The 17,606-nt window shown below is 41.8% G+C and overlaps 1 long non-coding RNA gene across 1 annotated transcript in view; it reads left to right on the forward strand.

Moving 5' to 3' along the window:
- The window catches only part of LOC130593856 (uncharacterized), an 84,477-nt gene extending 77,873 nt beyond the window's left edge, over positions 1 to 6,604 (forward strand). The window contains exon 5 of the long non-coding RNA XR_008970897.1: positions 6,325 to 6,604. This is a non-coding gene — a long non-coding RNA (uncharacterized LOC130593856). The remainder of the gene's footprint in view (positions 1 to 6,324) is intronic.
- The last annotated feature ends 11,002 nt before the right edge of the window (positions 6,605 to 17,606 follow it).

Consider the following 17,606-nt stretch of genomic DNA (forward strand, 5'->3'; position numbering starts at 1 on the left):
ATATTTGGCAGCATTACAAGTCAGGCACTTTGAGGATTTCAAAATTTTGTCCTTTTTTATAACAATAATAAATTTGTCAGTTATGTGGACAAATATTTTGAGAAATGAATGTCTTTTACTGCATTCAGAGCCATTGCTCCACATCCAGTGAGATGATGGCCAATAAAACTGAGCTGGGAGGTTTGAGTTCTGCATTGCTAAAGCCTTCATTGTGTACGGGTTTAGAAAATGTACACATGTGCCAGAGTGTCTCATTGTTCTTTCGCTGTTTTATTATTTCATCAGTATGAAGTGGTTCTGATTCCAGCTATGAAATGCAAGTTTAGCTTATATTGATCCTGCTGTCCATGTATAGGTCCTTAGCAGCTTTGCAGGATGCTGTTAAGAGCAATTAGGTTTTATTTGCAGCCGAACCATACTGTGCTCTGCTCCCTATTGAAACAAAATTGCATCTCAGTCCAAATGTACTTGCTTTGTTTTTTATGTTTTGTTCATTTTCATTATAGAGGGGCATAGTTGAGATCCCCCAATTCTTTTGAAAGCTTAGAGGGGGTCAAAAGCCAATCTATTTCAATGTACTTGGGCATCCCAAGGCAGGGAATGTGGCTTTGCGGTTCCCAAAACCGCATTGTTAAATGGCTGTCTCTGCTGTGGGTTCATAGTATAGCATCCACAGTCTGACCAGACTACTCTTGTCTTTATGGATTTTTAGATATTTAGGCCAGATTCTTCATTTGCTGTTAGGCTGAAGCTCATCGTTACATGTTGTAGCTCCCAGGATAACTCAGATTTCCATTACATTTTTGACAAATCCAGTAACTCCTTGTTTGTCAAAAGTTTATTGTTTGTCAGGCTGGCAAAAACTTAGGAGTTCTCTAAACAGATTCAATTTTCAGCACTCAAGGAAACTTCTCCCTCTCATGAGAAGTTAGCATCTGAATTTGTGGGCATGTCACAGTACCAGTCCAGTTGTTGGTTCTTTAAATGTTATAAATCCAATTCACAACATCACCACTTCCCATGTAGTGTCTTTTTTTCCCTAACTGGTGTGCAGCTTAAAAAATGATGTATATGCTACACCCTTTGTCAGATGCTTGGAGGGATGACGTTACAGACACAATGACTTCAAACAGCATTGAAATACTGCAGCCTTTAGGTTTGGATATGTGAGGTCTTTTTGTAGTGAGACCAAAGCTATGCTAGGAAAAACTTAACACCTCAGGCTGAAACAAAGTTAATAGACAAGGGCATGTGCTTGCATAAAAACACTACCCAGGTATATCATAGAATATTTTAAAATACAAGAACGATGTGGTACCAAAGAAATGAATAAAGGGATCATTGGTTAAATGTAAACCAGGCAATGCTCTAGCAACAGCAAAGGTCTTACAAAATGCTAGGAGAACTACTGCACCATCACTGATATATCTCATCAGATCCAAACTGAACTCCTTGAGGGACTGTGCCATGTATTTTTTCAGCGCAGATAGACAAAAGCCTGGTGAAATGATAGTTATAAACAGCATTGTGCCTTTGCAGGGAAGACTTGGGCACACAGCACATTAAGACCTTACCATTTAAAACACTATGCTGGCAGAATGGTGACAGGACAGTTGGACATGGGCTGGTTCCCGCCATGCTCTGCTCCAAAGGACACCTTTCTGGGAGGTCAGCAATGTATTGGTTGTGGGTCCTCTCCTTGAGTAAGGAAAGTTCAGTGCCGACAGTACATCAGCCAGAGGACCAAAAAAATGGAAATTGTTATTCTCCACTACTACTTTCCTACCTCTGACACCTTGTCTGTAGTGCATAGTTTTAGTGCAGTACTGTCCCATGCATCTGTCTAGGGTTGTGTAATGGGTGTGCTGTACCGAAAGAGTGTAGGGAGATTTCCTGTTCCCCCTAGTAGGTCACAGCACAGACATACCACTAGGAAAACTGTTCCTGAAGTCATCTGGCCAGATTTTGTTGCTGGTCATATACATTTGGAGGAATGCCACAGTCTTCAGTACTATCCATTGGATTGTACTGGAGGGGTGGGGGGGATATCAGACCCTTCTTTTTTTTTAAGGAGTCAGAAGCAATTGCAGTCATTCATAACTGTTATAAGACCTGCCTCAAAAAGTCTGTCACGAATGCCAGGGGACCATGGCACTTGTTTCTTTTTAGACTAGACTCTGACACTACAGCTAACCTAACAGAAAGATCCCCAGGAGTGTTTGTAGACATAGTGGCCACACAATGCAGAGTGCTGGTGCCACAGGTACCATTCAGATATGGTTCAAATGTGAAAAGACTGTGAGGTTGGAAATGGCAATGACAACTTTTTTGCTAGAGCAGATATTACCTGTATCTCAAGTCCTACGACTAACTTGATGGAAATGTAGTCTTCTGCCCAGATCCAGCCCAGATCAAACTTGTCTTGTTGAACAGTCTGCTGGTGGAGAGACCCAGTTGCTGTGACACTCTGGTGTGAGACCGTTTTACCCCTCTCCTCCCGATATCAAACATCCTAGTTTTATATCACATGCAACAGATGGTACAATAGAAAGACAGAGCTGTTGGTTCTCTGCCTGTCACCTGAAAGCTGTCTGTCTGGCCTAGAAGTAGCTTCTCAAAGATAGGCTTCCTGCTTTTCTCATGGTCAGACCATGCTACAGAGAAAGGGTTTATTAAAACATGAACAGGAGAGAAGCAGGAGGGTCCTCGGGAGCCTGGGATGGGGTAACTTTCCCTTGAAATAGTGCGATTAGGTTGTGTTAGGATTGGACTCTGTCATGGAAAATTAGCCCTGAAGACAACTTTGAGAGATCATTAAAGCATCTTTCCATCTGAAGGAAAGTGCAGCTATAATGACATAATCCTTAACAGAGGTGTATATAACTCCTCCTTAAAGGCTTGAAGTTGAGGCCTCAAAGATTAAATAAGCATTAGCAAGCTGCAGCAATGAGCAGCTGTGATTACTAGAATTAAGCCTGTATTCTAAGGAGCTGGAACAATTAATCATCATTTTAAAATATCAATGTGTAGGCTAATTAGCCAAGCCACAAAGCTAATTCAAAATTAAGCTCTGGAGAAAGGTGAGACAGTAACTATCCTGTTCTTGCTATTTTTATTTTCCCCTCCTTCAAAACTGAGCTCGCCCTGTGTCTTTTATGATACCAAATTGACTAAAGATACATAACATCTTAACACCTTTTGGTAGTGGGGAAGGAGGAGGATTGCAGTCAGAAATGAAGGCATTCAGCCTCGTTTTAACTGCAAGTTTCCTTCTGCCTTATTTCACATGGGGTGGAGGTGAGCAGGTGGTGTGTGGTAAGGCAGTAACTAGTTAAGACTCTCTAACTTCTTACCTGCCTTGACTTAGAAGCCGTTTAGCTCCCCTCTGTGGGTTTGCAAAAACTGCTGCCAAAAATCTGTATTTATTACTAACTTGAGTTTATTTAGTGTAAGTATCTGGCCAACAGGTTTTGTCTCTTTTGTGCTTACTATAGCCTTCTTTTAGCAGCCTCTCCTTCCAAAATTGCTGAGGGATGTATGAAGAAAATTATCTGTGAACTGTAGTCTTGACTTCAGAATTGGGTCATGAGTTACTGTCTGAGAATTGGTCCTTAAAACTAAACTGTCAGCAGGAATCATTGAAATTTCTAGGAGATACACTGTTAGAAAATTCAGCTTGTTTTTACCTGCACAACTTCTTGTCAAGCTCTGTGAGGATTTGATTCCAAGCCCAGTACAGCTAAAGGAGATGACTGTACTTCAGGAAGGCTGGGATTTGGACATAAGTTAGGCTTGCTTTATAGCACAGACGTAATTCTATCACATACCTTCATCTCTCATATTTCGCTCTAGAGCCAAAGTATTTAAGGATTTTGAGCTGAGTGCATCTTTTACAGATATAAATCCCTTTTCTAAAACAGGAAAAAGAGAAGTATACTGTGACTGATAGCTCAATCTGAGCTCTGCATCTAAGCAAAACCCCAGTCCGCGTGTAAGGCAGGAAGTGAATTGCAGAGCTTCAGAAATAGCACAGAAACCTACATTCTGCTTGCAAATGCACTGTTCATAGCTCCCGCAGGGGCTGTAGCTCAGCCCCGTGCAACAAAGGCAGCAATCCGGGTGTGGAATACCACGTAAAAAACTGTGTTATGATATACACTCACAATAAGGCTGCCTTACAGCAAGCAGGAAATCTTCTAATTGCTTGGAGTATGTGTTGGAAGGTTGCCTTAATGCAGAGAGTTTGCAAGGGAATGTTGCTGAGTGTGGCAAGAGCGGGATGTAGAAGGATTAGCCTGGTCCCATGAACCTTCAGTTCAGTCAGGCCTAGTTCATGCTAAGGGGAAGTGAGCCAAAATCCAGCACCTTTGGCTGAGCATGGGAAGCAAGACGTGGCATTTATGGCTAATTAAAGGGGTCAAAAGTAGTTCTGGGCAGGTTGGGCTCCATCCCTCAGTCTGTTTTGCTTTGGTTTCTTTCTCTTACAGTGGAACTGGGCTTAAATTACAGTGGGTGTATGGAGTGAAGTCTGACTCTCTTAAAATGACCCAGAAAAGAGGTTCAGCTGACCCTGTATGCTATTTCCCAGTTTCCAGGGCTTCCACTTCCTTTCTTTGCAGAATTGTGTAATTTCTAAGGTACAGTGTGAGCAAGAACACAGGTGTATACAATGCATATAAATGCATGCCTGCAGATTACTTTGGTAGTGGTGACATCACAGTATGTGATAGGGCATGGAAAGGGTCAAGATGAAAACAAACCAGCTGTCAAATCCTGACATCCCATGTCAGTGCTAAATCAAGAACACAAGCTGGATTGTGCCTTGTATGACCTGGTGAGGGAATTGGCATGGAGCACTGACATGCTGGCTGCAACTATGGGAGGCCTGCTGGCATTGTGCAGATGAACACAAGCACACCCTTCCTCTTCAGCCACTGTGTAGAATCCCAGGCATCCCCAAAGTATCGTGCAAGGTACAGCTACATGTGTGTCATCCATGTCTGGTGCATTGCTTCTAGGGGTCAGTGGGAAAGCTGAGTCCAAGTGTCCTCACCAGGCTGTTGACAATTGGAAAAGACTGGAGAGGTGTTAGGAAGACGTGTTCTAATTCCACCAGTGAGGCACAGGTTGTTTTTTTTTGCACCTCTGACGTCATTTGCTGCCTCAACAGGCTGCTGAATCTACCAGCATCTATTCAGGGAGTGTTAAGACCACAGGGGATTGAACTGCTTTTTTGAAAGGCATGAGTTTCTAGCACTTACTGAAAACTTGTGGATGAAATCAGAAAAATCCTGACATTTCTAGAGAAGCAGTTAGAAAGAAGAGACATAGGCACATGCATGCTGTTGTATTCTGTCATCATGTTTAATGTAGTTCATAATAAATGTGTGTGTGTGAATACACATCTGTTTGTTAAGTACTTCCTCTACTTATGATCCTAGGAGTTTTCTTGTTAAAAATGAAGAAAATATTTTATTTCATATCACCTGTATTTGCAATCCCATTGCAAGAGAAAGTTTTGTAGTAGCTTCTGTTAGTGCATCTCAAGAACAAATATGTGAATATGGTTTATTCAAATATACCAAGCACATTTGGTTACAATGATGGAAATTGCAAAACCTTTTAGAATGTCACTTTTTATTTGCCTGAATGGAAAGTAAACAAGCCCCTTGTTCACTCCCACCTCAAACAATAAGAATCTGGAAATTGTTTTAAATGCTGGAAAACACTCATAGGAGATACAAAATGGAGAAACAGGATTGTCAACTTTCCTGAATGATTAATCCTGGATTTTAAACTAGACAAACAAAATTTCATCTCAGACAATAATTTTCAGAAAATCATGACTAAATGAGAGGACAGCTTTCCACCGGCCCAGTTCAGTTTTTATTTTCATCTGTACAGCATGGTACCCTTTTTCTGTGATTAATCCCAGGGAAGAACTTGGTATGAGGCAGGTTACAGGGAAACAGTCAAATGAAAGCAGTTTTGCATCTTTTAAAACAAAGCTATTTTGCTACACCAAGTGAAGGAGGCAAGCACAGGATATTTGGTGGCTGGACTTCTACCCCCACCAGCATACAATGGCAGAGCTTAGATTTGGGCTGGGGGAGTGGGTGCTACCACCCTTACTTTGATAGAGCCATGCAAGAACGTCTACATCCCAGGCTACAAATGGGAATAACTTGTCATCAGCCACTTCCATTGGTAGGAGAAGGTTTGTACTTCTTTTCTTACTGTGCATAATAGTTTTCCCTGCCAACAGCTTCATTGATCAAGGTTTAAATGCAGGCAGGGAGCTGACATTTGCTGTCCTCTCCCCAGAAAGATAAATGCTGGCTCTGCAACCTCATGAATGAAGGGAAAAAATGAAATCACCTTGCTCCCTTCTGCAGAGCAGTCATTAACCTCGCTAACAAGGAAGGAGGTGCTTTTTTTAAGCCCCATGCCTGAGGGATTATACATGCAATTACTCTTTATGTCAGCATTGATGTTTCTGAATAAGCATGTGCCCTCCTGAAAACATATCCCAGGCAAGCAGAGGTTCTGACTATGCAGATTTAGACCAACAGAATGGAGGAGAACATAGGTTACAAAATAAAGGCCAAGCAGCCCTGTTTATGATAAAGGAATATCTATATGTTTTCATTTGTAAAAATGAAATTCAATTTCCATTGAATTTCAATGAATATACATACATACATACATATAATATTGCATTAAAACCAAAAGCCTATTCACCAGTACTTTAATATTGTGCCTTAATAATATAACACTTTCCAGAGCCAGTCATGACTTTAAGCCAGATCATGGCTAAAAATATTAAGGAAAGGATCACCACAGCAACAGTCACATTTCTCCCCTTCTGCAGAAGAAATGGAAAAACACTCAAACTTTGCCAACCTGAATAAATTATCCAGATTATCAGATCTGTAAGGAAAGCTGTGTGTAATCAGCTCTTTGTACTTGGGTGCCAGTGAGAGTATGCACGTGTGTGCAGCCCGTTAAATACATATGTCAAAGGGGACAGCTATGAAAATACGCCCAAGAGAATTACAAATTACCATGGTTGTACCTTACTTGACCAGCAGATATCATGTGCAGCGTGGTGCTCACTGCAGCACTGGGGGCTTCCCATCCAGCTGCCAGACTGGGCTCACCTGCCCCTGGGGGCCTGGAGATGGGATGGAGGACACAGGCTCTCTCTTACTCCTGCTTCAGTGTGAAGCCAGGAAACGGCTAATATGCTCATCCTGATTCAGAAGTGCAGACTCACTCTTACTTCAGGCTGGCAGTTGTTTTTGTGTTGGTCACAGTTTGCTTTGCCAAAGAAAATTGTCTCATTATCCAGGAAGGGAAAAACAGGGTAAAAGTGGGGAGGGGGGCAGAAGAAATGTTGTCACTGCTTGGCTTTACCCACCTTGTGCAGGCATCTTCACTGGAAGACTCCTTTTACCAAGCTTCCTATATGGTCAACAAAAAGAAGCTGGATTTTTTAGAGGCAAAACCCAAGGAAAGGACGTGACACAGGATAGTGGTAATGATGTCAAGATCTTTAGCAAATTCAGAATGCATCAACGACTTTAAAGCTGAGTTAGGGAAGCCCAAAAGCACGTGGCTTTTGAGCACAGGAATTCAAGGTAAAGCTTGGAGTGCAAAGGCTGTGTGCTTCCATTCCTGGCTTTCTTGCTATTAGGAAGAACACTTGTTCAGCTCTTTGTTGGTCTGGTACTAAACTCTGGATTGTCAGCCAGCCAGCGGGCTGCCATTGCTTTCTGGCTTGGATTTCTAGCTAGAAACAGCCTTCAGTTTTTCTGGGATCACACATTTTAAACAAACAGAGTGTGACGGGTCTGTGTCTTCAGCCTTTTGTTCTTTCCAGGCTCACAGATGTTTTGCTAAGGAGGTTCATGCTCCTGCTGAAAAAAATTCAGCCTATTCATAGAAGACTTGCTTTTTTTTCTTAGTTTTCTTTCTAAGCCAGTGCAGACTGGGCTCAGATGAGCTAAGTAATCCCAGTGGTATCCTGGCCCCAACTGGAGCATCTACCAAATGGTGGGTCCAGCATATACTGTAATGTTGGTGCAGACTGAATTCCTGTAATGAACCATACCTGTTGGTAATGTGCCTGAAAAATGGCTAAGATGACTGCTGTCAGAAGCGTATGGGGCTTTCTCCTGACTTGCAGTACTCTTCAGGGTCTTTGGGTGCCAGTGGCAGAGGTGTACATGAAAAGCAGGAAGTTTGTTTGATCACAGCTGCAGAGCCTCTCTTGCTTTCACTGTCACTACGTCCACCTTATTGTAAAGAACAGTTTAGGGCAAAATTGGTTGCTTTGCAATATTGTACTTTTCTTTCTTCCTTTCTTTCTTTCTTTTTTTTTTTTTTTAATTTGAAGGATGCTATGGGCCCATCTACCCCTTGCTCTCTTTCCTGTCCTTTCGTATTTGCCACCTTGCTGTGCCCACTGTGGTTGCAAGGCTGGCAGCCTGCTGAACTGCAGAGTCTTGCCACATGGCATGTGCTTTTGGGCAGGGTTTTGTGCTGGCTGACAGTGACGCTGAACCATTGCAGTGGGGAAAAGCTAACAGCAGCAGCTGGAGTTAGTGAATCCTACATCACACAGGAACAGGGATGGAAATCCAAGAGCTCAGGGGGGTTTTATGGAGGTCTGTGGCAGCCTTGATGTGTGAGTGACTGGGGGAAATGAAAGCACATCTGGATGGGCTGAGGAATACATACACACTGGAGGGTTTTTTTTGTGCTATATTTAATTCGATGCTTGTGCATTAGGGTTCCCCCCCCCCCCCCCCCCCATCCCTTTTTAAAGTCTGTTTGCTTTTCTGGGTAAGGAAAGACATGAGTAGTGCATATGGTTAGATGAATGCCTACTATGATTCTGTTATTGTGTGCTGGAACTTTAAAAATAAAGTGTTCCCTAGGCTGTAGTCTAGGAGGGGTTGCTATGCATCAATGCAAGATGGCCCTTACAGTGAGTTACACGCTTGTTTTTCTCTCATGTAGTTGTTGTTTCTCTCCTTGCTTGTTTGATTTAATTTGAAATAAATCTGTTCTTGTTGTAGGTGATTTTGATTTAGGTGTTCAGGAAATGGAACAGGATTAGGTCTGTGGAAGACATCACTGAGGAAATCCTACAAGAACAACATGCTGCTTCACCCACCATCAAATGAAAGCCAGGCCTGCTCAGGATGTCTCCTCTGTACCACCCTGACCTACCTGTTAGGAGAACAGATTCCGAATTAAATGAAAATCCACACTGATTTTCCTTCAAACTCCCTCCATCCAAACTAAGGGACCTTATATTATACCCAACAGTCTGCTCTAGAAAGTTGAATAGATTTTTGGCTGCAAACCTCCTATCTGTATACCTGATAATGTGATAATATCTAAGAAGCTACCAATTTCTTTAATCCAGATCTACTGGATGAAAGTCTCAAATATCAGGGTTATATCTAGACCAGCTGCTGGTCAGATGCTTGTACTGTGTCTGTATTTTTGTCACAGAATCAGCTTGCTTGCATTATAGTTTGGGAATAAGAGACTCAGAAGCCTCTAAGCTGAACTCAGCCTCACAGAGTGCCTTCCTGAGGGACTGTTTTATTCTCCTTGTTGTACCTTTCTGTCAAATGTGATGGGAAATCAATGATGAATAGGAGATCCCTAATCTCCATGGATACTTGTCCCTGCATGGTGTCAAAATCTGAATTGGATGTTTAGTTTCTCATATTTCACATGCAACTAATTTACTTAGGAAGGGAATGGGAAAGGAGGAGGCTATTTGGGGTTGAAATAAAAAATGAGAGAAAGAAAATTTAGCAGTGGTTCTCAGCTGGAGCTGCTGGAAGGCCTCCAGAATCCTGTCCCATGTCTGCAATCCCTGAGCTTGTCATCCGCTCTCATGCTTTGTTCTGTGCTCACAGTAGGGTCTCAGGGGAACACAGCTGCTGCAGCTGCTTGTAGACCAAAAGGTGACCTTTTGAGTAGCTGAGGAACGATGCATTATTTAGTGCATTCCTGGCTAAAATGGAAATGAAATGATTTCGTGAGCAGACTGATTTGTTTGTCCTTCCACTTGGATGCATCCTCATTGCATCATACAGTAGTATAGCGTGCACACCACACTTCATGGTTCCTTCTGGGTAAAGGTTTTGGTGAGGCAGGTATTGCACTTTGAAAAACACTGATTGTTAACTAGAAAGACCCTACTACCCAGATGTAATAAACTTTGGTGTAGAGGTGCTAAGTTTTCAAAAACTGACTTCTATTTAAATAACATGTAGGAGTGACAGCTTCCTGGTGAAGTATATTCCTCTAGATTATCAGCTGATACTGGTATGTACCATAACCAGCTGTTATTTCAACACAAAGTATTTTACTTCTTTCAATTAATCAAAAGTCTCTTGGAAGGTGCCATAGCAAGACATTCATTACCTGGATGTTTAATGAATAGAATATTTGTTATTTGCATAAACAAGAGGCTTCAGCAACTGCCTCCCAGTCATCTGTGATAGCCAGGTACTTAGACACTCTGCATATCTGTTGGGTGAAGGTGGGGAGGCAGATGGGAGCAATTTTTCAGAATGTCTAACTAGGTTTCCTATGTGGTCTTTCAGACAGAGATTCAAAGAACCTGAAGCTGGAGCATACCTCTCCTGCTGACTGGGAATGAAGACTGCGGTATACTCTGCTGCAGGTCCATCTGCTCTTGAACTTTATAAATACATTTAAAAAGATTTATCTCGTAGTGTTTTTCCTTTGAAGTTTCCAACACCATTTATGAAGGCTTGAAAATGACATTATTCACGTATTTCAGATGGAGAGCTGAATTGTCAAGGTAACAACTGATTTGAGAATGGAAAGTTTTGCAGAAAGACAAGCACATGGAGGGACCTGGGGGAAGATCCAGTGCTTACCAGGGATTTTACTGAGCTCAACAAGCCCTGACACATAGGAAGGAAAAGAAATCTGCACAAATCATAGAATCATAGAATGGTTTGGGTTGGAAAGGACCTTAAGGATCATCTAGTTCCAAGCCCCCTGCCATAGGCTGGGACACCTTCCACTAGACCAGGTTGCTCAAAGCTCCATCCAACCTCGCCTTGAGCACTGCCATGGATGGGACAGACATAACTTCCCTGGGCAACCTGTTCCAATGTCTCACCGCCCTGACAGTAGAGAACTTCTTCCAGTGTTTGGCATTGTCTTAATTGTTACAACACACAACACAGGATGACAAAAAATTACCTTTCTACTCAGAAGATAAAATGCCTTTAAAAAGAAAGGAATGAAACACAGCTCTATGGTTTCTAGGATCCCTGTTAATTAAAATGGACATGACTGGAGAAGCACAAACGCTTGAGCAGCTTTCACGACATTTCTCTGGCATATTCTTAATGACTCTGAGCCCTAATTTCCAACTATGGTGTCTGCTCATCCTATTGCAGCACCCTTCAAACCAGTATCTGCTGCAGGATCCAACAGATGTGGTCTGAGAGAAGAGCTGAGCACAAGCTGGTAAGCATTCACTGCAGGGAGTTATAAGTGCTGTGGGATTTAGTCAAACAGCAAAGTACAAGCTTCTACTATGACTCATCTAGTGTAAAACTAGTGCTAAGTATTGTACATAATTAAGACAACATTATTACAGTGAGATAGCACTTCTTTTTTTGGCATGGTTAAAGTCTTGAAAAGGTGTAATGTTTTCAGCCTTCAGAGCTGTGAAGAAGATGAAGAGTTCTGATGGGAGTTCATTCTAAAAAATATCATGACTACAGTGAGTTTAGATCATAATTTGCGTTATTCCTGAAGCTCTGCATGTGTATTTCAGTCATCTTCATGGAAGGTTGTGGTTTTGCTGAAAATAAACACAACCTTAAAGTAGCATTCATTAGATAAGACATGCAACAACAGCGTTTCTAGGCATTCCAAGGGTTTTCTGATTTTTATCTCCAGAAATCACTTATTTTACTTTGAGTCACATTCTTAAAGAGGCACTACTGCTATTTCAAATAATGGACACAAGAAATGACATTTACCATTGTATGCAATAGAAAATGTTGGCAACAGTGGTGTTAGCTATAGATTCAACATTTGAACATGATTGTCAGCAGGTATGGAACAGAAGTATTAGGTAGGCTATGGCCTTACCTATGAGAAAAGTTAAACAAATGGGTCATTACAACTTCCCCCAAATTTTTATTTCAGATATCAGAAAATCAACTTTGCTTTTTATAAATGCATGCTCTTGATTAGAATTTATTGTAGTATAATGCAAAAAAATCAGCTAATTGGTTGCTCAAAAGTAATTTATTCAAGGTTACTTGTTTCTCATTATTCTGAACTAGTAACTGGCTTTTATGGTGTTATGATACTGTTTCTGGTCATTCATTAGCTGTCTGACTTGAAAGCAAGAGGTGGGAAAGCAGACTGCGAGATGGTGACATGGAACTTTTTAAGCAACAGGACTTTGGACGAGCCCATTTCTATCCATGTATTCCATTGAATGCTTTTGATGCATGTTTATGCTCTCACTTGAAAATACATTGGCTACTTCTTCAAGCTAATGTTACTGCCAATTTCCTTATCGTTTCCTAACATGCTGCTTGTACCCCATTTTCATGCACATCTCCAGGGAATTATCCAAGTTACAGGGACTGCAGAGTTTCAGGAGGAATCCCAGACAAACAAGGCTCTTGGGTCAAGACACCTGAGCCACGGCCAGTGAGTCCCTTCTTTTTGTGTGAGTTGAACAAACTGTAATTTTTTACAAGTCTGAAGATTAAAAATTCCAAGGGCCTTTCTGAGAAAATGATCATTTAATATAAGAGATAGATTGATCAATTCCCGTTTTCTTTGCACTGCTGTTTTCCAGATGAGTTTCCAATTTATTAGTGAAGTAGTAAGTGCTCCCCTAGCAACAAACCATTGATGTTTTGAAAGAAAATCAAAAGCTGTACAAGGTTGTTAAAAAAAAAAGGCTTGAAAGCAAAAGAGTGAAAGATCATACCATTCTTAAGAGGCTGCAAGATCTTGTGAAGATTAGAGTTGAGAGTGATGGGCCAGAGAGAGACCAAGGAGCCAAGGAGAAGATATCTGCCTGCAGAGTTTTGCCCTAGCATGCCTTCTTTCAGGCTCACAGCCTAAAACTTTATAGTGGTTGACCTGTTAGGGGCACACAACCAGGGTGGGAGAGGATGGATAAGTGTCAAATGGAGAGGGCATCTCTTGTCTGTGGTTATTACCTTGAACTTTGTATAACTTTGACAGAATGTACACAGCCTCTGGGCATGTGAGACAAATACTGCGCATGCCTGTTCTTTGTAATATAGGGTTTTAACGTTAGCCGAGGAGCCAGGGACCTTACTGTGAGTGCTGGAGTTATCCTGGTGCAGTCTCAGCTGATCTGATTTATCTTTACTCCAACCACGAGCTCAATACAACCACAAAGGGAAAAGTATTTGTATTCCACTGTGCACATTGACAGTAATATTGTGGATACAGCAAAGCACTATAGAAAGAAACAGGTATATGGAGCATTTAGAAGGCCTTAATTTTGGCTTACGGTCTTTTTCAAACCACGCTGCAAAAGGTTATAGTGGGAATAGCAAAGGAAAGAACTTGCAGACTTCACAAAAATCAAAGCATACAGCTTGTGGTGGGTGGGTATATTTGGCACACATCTGTGATTATGAAATTACTTTTAAATTGCTTTTGAACTTCATCTGGATAATGATTCATCCTTTCAATTTCCTTTCTCCCTCCAGAACATCCACTATTAACAAACCAACCAGTTGTGATGTTTTACAATCCATATTTGAACCTACTTCTCAAAACATTGCACACTTCCTTAAATAAGCAATTACTCAGCTCATATGCACAAAGATAAGGTCAGTCTTGGGACTTAAAGATGGCTCAACAACCCAGTTTGGCAGCCATCCTTGAAAGAAGTCGAGAAGCAGTTGCTCTAGACTTGTTAAGCTGCAACATCATGTTGCAGAAGTGCAACATCAACAGGCAGCTTCAGTGTTTCTGTACAAACAGATACAGTACAGCCTTGATTTGATTGAGCTAAGACTGTTACAGGATTCAGGCATATGCCTAAAGATGGAATTACTTACAGGACTGAAGTTAAGATCTGCTTGAGTGTTTTGTTGTGTATGGGCCTACACACTACATCTGTGTTTGTATTAAGATGAAAATCTGTTCTACAAGACATTCTAGTGTTTTAAAATGTATTTTTTGTTCTGAACTGGAACAGGAAGTTTTACCCTGGTATGAAATTTAGGAAATCTTTAATTCCAGAAATCTTGTAATTGAGTGTACTTGAAACATGGTGTGTCAGTAATGTTGAAACGCTTTGTGGTATTAAGATTGAAACATTGCATGTCCACATATGTTACTAAATTAATTAGAACCAACTGTGAACTAAGCATGCTGGGACTGCCTGGGTTGTGTATTACCCACACCCCGGCTGCAGGAAGAGCTCTGGTCTGATCTAGCTTCTTGGCTGAGGTGTAATGCTCCATGAACACTGCTGTTCAGCCTACCACTAACACAAGGATATTCATCTGTGTATGATGTAGAGCTGGACCTGCTAAACCCTGCTCAGCCCAAATGGCTTTATGTAGGGATGTTTCAAGTGTATTTTACTAGGTTTTCGGCATGAGTCCTTCAGGGATGCTGGGCACAGACTCTGTGCTCGTGCTTGTAGGTGGTTTGTGTCTTCCTGGGTTTATCGATTCTGGCCTTGATGTATCCAAGACAACTCCTTGCTGTCCAGGAGCCATGGTAATTTGGACACAGCACAAATGGATGACCCTGCTTGTATGTGATGCTGTGTGTGACAAGTGAGCCCCTCTGGACCTGTGGGATGCAACTTTGAAGCAGCCAGTCTTGGTGCAGGACTGGGCTGCAGCTACTTAAACTCAAGCTAGGTCTTTGCAGAGACTTTAAGGTTCCCTTCCCTGAGTTTCCCAAGCCTGTCCTGCCATAAACATCGCAGCTCGGCTTCTCTTTTACTCTTCCTGTAAGAAACTAGGACATCCCTCTGTGCACAACCAACTGAATGCTTTGGATTCAGATGTCAGTAAGAATAGGAGTGGGAACCTGGATTGCATGTTCATAACAGGCAGTACAGTTACTTTCTTATTTTGCTGCAGTTGCTACACACACAGTTGTATTTCTGCCTGAGGAAGCAAAAAGCCTTCACAGAAGAGTACAAAAAAAAAAAAGCATGTGTTTCCCCAAGTCTGAACTCATGAGCTTGTATGTGCTTTACTGTAACCTGACTCTTCTTATAAGAAATATATTTTGCATAATTGGTAGTGGCAGCCACATATTCTGAGAGAAAAACTGTGTATAACCTGTATCATTGATAATGATTTGCAGAAGAACCTTCCATAAAAGCAAAGGATAATTTAGCACTTGAAAGCCAGGCCTCAAAACAAAAATAAAATGTTTTTCGTTTTCTGTGCCTAGGCTAGGATTCATCTCACCTCACTGTAGACACTGGCAGCATAGACACATATGGTAGGACCCATCACCAAGCTCTCTTTGCAGTCAATACAGGGAACAGGCATTTTTTAGGCCATGATTCATCTGACCTATTTACATGTCTGCTGTAGGAGGAGATGAATCACTGCCTAGACTAGATCTGTGCGGAGGATAAAGGGAGCCTAAGATGGCTAGCTCAGATGTAGATGCATATACAGATCTACAGTCTGAATTTAGGCTTGCAGTTTGGAACAACAATTTTTCAAAGAGTTAAATTTCCTAAGCCACATTTTCCTGCAGAATGTGTGTATGAATATATATATATGGTTTTTTTCTTTCCGCAACAGAAACATTTGCAACAATATATTTTGAAATCTAGCCCTATATCCCTTTCTCCAAATGTTCCACCATCTGAAGAGCTACCATTTTATCTCTCTTTGCCTTTGCCCCTCTTTCACACATGCAGACATGTGTATCCATGCCATGCTTCAGAGCTAGGCCTCCTGAATTTTCAGCATTAACTCAAAACATACTTCTCTGTGTGTGGTAGCCAGAGCTGTTACACACAGATAGATATATTATCTGGGGGGTTTGTTTGTTTGTTTGGGTTTTTGTTTGGTTTGTTGTTTTGTTTTTTCAAGTGAAAGCAAAACATGCAAACAAAACCATCAAATGAACATTCCTGAACTTTGCTTATGTTTAAAAGTAATAACTTTTTTTCGTGTTTTCTGCTAGAATTTGCTCTCCTCTGCCTGCAGCCTTGGTGAGGCAGTGCATCGTAGGAAGAAAAACATCAGTTTCTGGGAGACAAGCACTGATGCAGATGAAGAGAGAAGACAGACTTGATCATCTGAAAAAGGGTTGCAGGTTCCTGTGTGAAGCTCTGGGAAGACAAGAGAGAGGTAATGTTATATTATTATGTATAGGAGATCAGAGTTGAAAGTATCTTGTGTGTGCGGATTGAGGATGATGTCCTCACAGGAACACTAAGGCATTTGCTGCTGTATAATGTCCCAGTGCATCTGAATATCCATTGACACTGCAAGCGGCAAAAAAGTAATATTTAAAAAATATTTAAATATTTTAAAAAAGGAAAAAAAAGGAAGCCACCCTGTTGCAGAGCTCTACAATGCTCAGCTAGTGCTGAGCAGTGCTTGTAGCTACAATAGTGGTAGGCAAAATCTCTTTCACATCCAGCCATTGGCACACAGCACAGCAACCCATATATGTGAGCACCTGGTTGATCAGTTTGCTTGTGACAGTTCTTGGCACGCCCTCTCCTCTGCCTGTACAGCTTTACCAACGCTTGTGTTTTGTGGGATTTTTTATCTTTTCCCCCACAAGCTCTTGTCTGCCATGGGAAAACTTGGAACAGAGCAACACTGGTGCTGGCAACAACAGGAAACTGCATTTTGGATAACCCTTTACAGTGCAAGCTTTGCAGCTATTTAAGGGGTTTTCTGTGGGGATTGGGAGGAAGGGCTGTCCATCATCCAAAGTCCATTGCAGAGAGAAATGTGCCCATGATTGCAAAGGTCTTTGACAAAGGCCGGGAGCATCTGAAGGCCACCTCTGAGAAATGGGCATGGGCTTATGGTTTCCCACAGAGTGCAGTGCAGAAGCAGCTTGAAGAAGAAAGAGTGCTCCTTCACTGGTCATCCCAGTGCATCATTCATTAAATATAACGCCCTACAGGAAAATGAGGGCTTCATGTTCTCTCTGCCCCCTCCTGCATCAGCCCTGACGTCAGTAGTTTCTAACCATGGAAGTTAAATTAAGGCCAGTGCAGCCTAATAGGCAAGGAGAGCAAATGCTATGAAGTCCAGGTAATGAGAAAATACCTGCCATCTGGAGCTGTCATAAAGCATGAATTTACATCACTTCCCTCAAAATAAATAAATTACAGCATGGGGAACATTACTTTCCTTGGAGGCAGCACCTTCCTACTGCCCAAAATGTTGGCGTCCCTGCCTTCTGTGTGACTGGTGGCTTCTGCCAAAAGCCCCAGAGAGATGCACACAGGCATGGGAGGCATCTGCAACCGCTGGCTGTTCAAGCACAATGGCTGGAGTGGGATCTGTTCGGCTGCATCC

This window comes from Pezoporus wallicus, unplaced genomic scaffold, assembly GCF_028554395.1.
Source record: "Pezoporus wallicus isolate ANWC-B61680 ecotype Strahan unplaced genomic scaffold, APGP_CSIRO_Pwel_v1 contig_818, whole genome shotgun sequence".
NCBI lineage: Eukaryota > Metazoa > Chordata > Aves > Psittaciformes > Psittacidae > Pezoporus > Pezoporus wallicus.